General features: G+C 43.6%; 1 non-coding gene across 1 annotated transcript; it reads right to left on the bottom strand.

The window, feature by feature from the left end:
* Positions 1 to 995: 995 nt before the first annotated feature.
* On the bottom strand, positions 996 to 1,102 carry LOC122240686. Its single transcript, XR_006220457.1, has one exon. It is a non-coding gene; the product is annotated as a small nucleolar RNA U13 (small nucleolar RNA).
* Positions 1,103 to 5,801: the final 4,699 nt, after the last annotated feature.

The raw sequence follows: 5,801 nt of genomic DNA on the forward strand, positions 1-5,801 counted from the left end.
CTAAGCTGTTCATCTCACAAAGCAACGCTAATAATCTGTTTCTGTAAAGCACTTTATAGTTTACAGAGTATTTTTTTTTTATATTCCTTCTGTCACTTGAGGCAAACAAGATGTCACACATCTGCTAGAGAACACACCATTAACAATGAACACTTTTTCTCGACCTCTGAATTACAGATACAGAGTTGGAACAGAGCGGTGGGGGCAGGGGGTGGGGGCGGTAGTTTTAAAGTTCATTTGTATTATCACAATTCAGGACAAAGAACTGGACTTTTAACTTTGCAGGAACAAGATTTTATTATTTTAATGTTTATTTATTTATTTACAGAGAGAGAGAGAGAGTGAGTGAGGGGGAAGGGATAGAAAGAAAGGGAGAGAGATCAGGCAGATTCCATGCTCATAGCAGAGCCCAGAGTGAGGCTCAATCCCACGACCATAAGATCATGACCTGAGCCAAAATCAAGATTTGGCACTTAACTGGGCCATCCAGGTGCTCCAAGATTTTATTTCTTATTTTATTTCTTCTAAGTTTATTTATTTTGAGAGGGGGGAGGGGCAGAGAGAGAGAGAGAGAATACCAAACAGGCTTCCTATTGTAAGTGCAGAGCCCCATGTGGGGCTTGACCCCAGGACCTCAAGATCATGACCTGGACAGAAATCAAGAGTCAGAAACTTAACTAACTCAATCACCCAGGTGCCTCTATTATCTTTTTTCATAGGCTCTACGTTCAATGTGGGGCTTGAACTCACGACCCTGAGATCAAGAGTCGCATGCTCTACCAACGGAGACAGCCAGATATCCCAGCAACAACCTTTTATATTTCTTTTATAGTTCCCTGTGTCTTTCAAAAGGCACATGGTAAATACTCATTAAAATATTTTTTGATTGCTTCGAGTTGTATAATTCCCACAGCCCTCTTTTTACTTCACTAAATGGGTAGCTCTAATGGGGACACTTAAACTTGTTTATGAGCTTCTAGATACATTTGTTTCCACATCAGACAGGTAATGTGCCAGTGCCACAGTAAGGTTTGAGGAAAGCACTTCTCACACAATAACAGCATGAACTCTCAATCATCACATCTATGACCCACAAAAGGATCTACAAAAATTTTTTATTAGACTTCTAATTTTTAGAGTTTTAGGTTCAAAGCTAAATTGAGTGGAAAGAGGGGTGCCTGGGTGGTTCAGTCAGTTAAGAATCCGACTTCGGCTCAGATCATGATCTCATGGTCCACGAGTTTGAGCCCCGTGTCAGGCTCTGTGTTGACAGCTAGCTCAGAGCCTGGAGCCTGCTTCAGACTCTGTGTCCCCCCCCCTCTCTGTCCCTATCCCGCTCATACTCTATCTCGCTCGGTCTCTCAAAAATAAATGTGAAAAAAAATTTTAATAAAAAATAAATAAATTGAGTGGAAAGTACAGAGATTTCCTATACGCCCCTGGCCCGCATACATTCATGGCCTCCCCCATTGTGAACATGTCCCACCAGAGCAGTACATTTGTTATAACTGATGAACCTACATGGACACATCGTTATCACCCTAACTCCACAGTTTACTTAGGGCTTACCCTTGGTGTTGTACATTCTGTGAGTTTAGGCAAACGTATGACACGCATCCACCATTACAGCATCACATGGAATACTTTCACTGCCCTAAAAATCCTCTGTGCCCTTGTCTCTTCATCTCTCCCTCCCCCTAACAACCACTGATCTTTTATGGTCTCCATGGTTTTACCTATTCTAGAATGTCATATAAGTGGACTCATACAGCATGTAGTCTTTTCAGATTGGCTTCTTTCACTTAGTTATACACATTCAAGGTTCCTCCATTGTCTTTTCATGGCTTGCTAGATCGTTTCTTTTTAGCACTGAATAATATCCCATTGTCTGGATGGACCACAGTTTAACTCTCCATTTGCCTTTTGGCAACTACTAAGAAAGACACTTATGAACGTCCATATGCAAGTTTTTGTGTGGATACAAGCTTTCAACTCCTTTGAGTAGAGACCAAGAAGTACAATTGCCGGATGGTAGGGTTAGGTTATGCTTAGTTTTGTTAGAAACCGTCAAACTGTCTTCCAAATTGAATGTACCATTTTGCATTCCCACTACCAGTGAATGAAAGTTCCTGCTGTTCCGTATCCCTGCCAGCATTTGCTGTCAGTATTCTACATTTTGGCGATTCCAATAGGTGTATACTGGCACCTCGTTTGTTACATGATGTAGGGCATCTTTTCATATGCTTACTTGCCATCTGTTGTGTCTATTTTTTTTTTTAACGTTTTTATTTATTTTTGAGACAGAGAGAGACAGAGCATGAACAGGGGAGGGGCAGAGAGAGGGAGACACAGAATCAGAAGCAGGCTCCAGGCTCTGAGCCATCAGCCCAGAGCCCGACGCGGGGCTCGAACTCACGGACCGTGAGATCGTGACCTGAGCTGAAGTTGGACGCTTAACCGACTGAGCCACCCAGGCGCCCCTCTTGTGTCTATTAAGATCTCTGGCCCATTTTAAAAATCAGGTCAGTTTCTCATCATTGCATTTTAAGAGTTCTTTTTATGTTGTGGATCTTGGTCCTTTATCAGAGATGTCCTTTGCAAATATTTTCTCCCAGTCTGGCTCTTCGTTCTCTTGACAATGTCTTTTGTAGAGCAAAAATTTTTAATTTTAATGAAGTCCAATTTCTCAATTCTTTCTTTCATGGATCACGCCTTCGTTGTATCTAGAAAGTCATCACCATGGGGCGCCCGCCTGGCTCAGTGGGTAGAGCGTGGGACTCAATCTCAGGCTTGTAAGTTCAAGCCCCACAATGGGTGGAGATTACTTTTAATAAATAAATAAAAATCTTGGGGCGCCTAGGTGGCTTAGTTGGTTAAGTGTCTGACTCTTGATTTCGGCTCAAGTGAACATGTCACAGTTGTGAGATTGATCCCCTCTGCTATCAGTGCAGAGCCTGCTTAGGATTCTCTCTTCTCCTTCTCTTTCTGCCCCTCCCCTCCTCATGTGCTCTTACCTTCTCTCACTGTCTCTCAAGAAGAAAAAAGTTAAAAAAGTCATCACCATCTCCATGATCATCCGTATTTTTACCCTATGTTATCTCCTAGGGGTTTTATAGCTTTGCATTTTACATTTAGGTCTATGATTCATTTCAAGTTAAATTTTGTCAAGGATTGAGGTGCCTGGGTGGCTCAGCCAGTTAAGCATCCAACTCTTGATCTCAGCTCAGGTCATGATCTCAAGGTTCATGGGTTCGTGTCCCCCATAGGGCTCTGGGCTAATTGTCCAGAGCCTGCTTAGGATTCTGTCTCTCCTTCTCTCTGCCCCTCCCCTGTTTGTGCTCTCGCTCGCTCATAAAATAAATAAATAAATAAACTCAAGAAAAATTAAAAAAAAAATAAGTTGTCAAGGATGTATGGTCTATGTCTGGATTCTTTTTTTTTTTTTTTTTTTTTTTTGCATTTGGATGCCCAATTGTTCTACACCATTTGTTGAAAGGCTACCTTTGCTCTATTGCATTGCCTTTTCTCCTTGGTCAAGGAGTCAACTGTTTTTATGTGGGTCTATTTCTGGGCTTTCCATTCTGTTCCATTAACCTATTTGTCTATTCCTCACCAATGCCACATTGGCTTGATTACTGTAGCTTTACAGGAAGTCTTGAAGTTGGGTGGTATCAGTCCTCTGGAGATGGAGAAACCAAAAGACTCCATGAAACTCTGCTCTTTGCCAGGTGCCTGGGTGGCTCAGTTACGCATCTCACCTCGGCTCAGGTCATGATCTCGCGATTTGTGGGTTCGAGCCCCGTGTCAGGCTCTGTGCTGACAGCTCGGAGCCTGGAACCTGCTTCGGATTCTGTGTCTCCCTCTCTCTCTGCCTCTTCCCCATTCATTCTCTCTCAAAAATAAACAAACATTTAAAAAAAAATTTTTTTAATCTGCTTTTTGCTCCTTTTCCCACTTCCAATCTTGCTAGGACCTGCACACCTCACTTCACACAAGCCTCATAATGCACATAGTGCACACCTTCCTTGTAAGGGACAAGGAGTTGATGATTTCTTTAGAATAGACAACATCTAAAGGAGGACCAGTTGAGAACGACCAACAGAACCATCATATGCGTATTCCAGACCACTGGTGCTAGACATCTCAATGCCAAAACCCTCTGGCGCCAAGGAGTAACACTTGAGCCTTTGTCTTTGTTCTAACAGGTTCCTTGATGCCTGAGAGGGCACGTACACCAGACTATAAGCCTCAGTCAAAACCCCAGATCCTGAGCAAAGATGAGACCTTCTCCTTTCCTCTCTGTCTCCCAGACACTCTGTACCTGCACTCTCTTTGCACCTTCAGTAAACTCTCCTCTCACCTCCTGCTGGCCTGCATTGGATCTCTACCCTGCGTGCAGCTAGGGATCCTCTCGGCTGGTCCTGTAGGAACCCCTCTGGATCCTTGGACCTGGTCTGCCCACATCGCTCAGACTTTGCTCTTTTTCTTTTTTTTCTTTTTCATGTTTATTTATTTTTGAGAGGGGGGTGGGCAGAGAGAGGGAGACACAGAATCAGAAGCTGGCTCCAGGCTCTGAGCTGTCAGCACAGAGCCCGACGCAGGGCTCAAACTCATGAACCACGAGACCACAACCTGAACTGAACTCGGCCGCTTAACTGACTGAGCCACCTGGGCGCCCCTGACTTTGTTCTTTCTCAATGCTTATTCTTTTTGCCTCTACATACAAACTTTGGAATCCACAAAAGAACTTGTGGGATCTTGAGATTGAACTGAATCTATAGATCAAGTTGAAAAGAACGGACATCTTGACAATATGGAGTCTTTCCATCCATAAACATGAAATATCTCTCCCTTTACTTTATCTTTAAATTCTTTCATGAGTTTCACAGTTTTCCTCATACAGATCTTATACGATATAAATTTTTAAAATGCAACTGATGTATTCAATATGGAGTTTGTCCGGGTAATTGCTGTCTTTGAGGTCAGGGCCATGTCTGTTTAGTTTTGTTTTGTTTTTTAAAGTTTATTTATTATTGAGAGAGAGAAAGGCAGAGCGTGAACAGGGAAGGGGCAGAGAGAGAGAGGGAGACACAGAATCTGAAGCAGGCTCCAGGCTCCGAGCTGTCAGCACAGAGCCCAACGCGGGGCTCAAACTCACAAACCGCGAGATCACAACCCGAGCGGAAGTTGGACACTGAACCGACTAAGCCACCCGGGGGCCCCTGAGCCATGTCTGTTTTCAAGCAGCAGACGGTCATGACAACATCTGCAGGTGTGGGTATGGGAAATGCTGATGAAGAGGAGGAGAATCTGATGGATTCCTTTAGAATCTGGATTCTAGTCCCAGCTCAGCCACTAACTTGCTGTATGACCTCTGGCAAAAGATTTCCCTTTCTAGGACTTAATGAAGGGGTTAGGCTAGACCAGTGGATCCCGAAACTGACCCAGGGCTCAGCTCCCAGATACTTTTTTCAATAGGGTCTCGGGTGGGACGTGGGGAAATCTATAGAATTAAAATCTTCCCCTGGTGTTGCTGACTTGTTTGGAGTAAAGGCTCCCAACTTTTCACAATTCATGGGGCAGCCAGTGTTTCAGTAATTGTTTCATGACTCCCTAGGTCTCCAGAAATACCTAACAGTTCTGTTCATTAAGCAGATAAGCCCAAACAAACTCAGTATTTCTGTCCCAAGAACGGAATGCCTGTTTAGCACCGCACACCTCCTCAAACCTCGGAATCAGGAATCATTTCTGGTTCCACATCACGCACAATACTTTCTATCACAACAACATCTAACAAACAG

Source organism: Panthera tigris, chromosome B4 (assembly GCF_018350195.1).
Source record: "Panthera tigris isolate Pti1 chromosome B4, P.tigris_Pti1_mat1.1, whole genome shotgun sequence".
Lineage (NCBI taxonomy): Eukaryota > Metazoa > Chordata > Mammalia > Carnivora > Felidae > Panthera > Panthera tigris.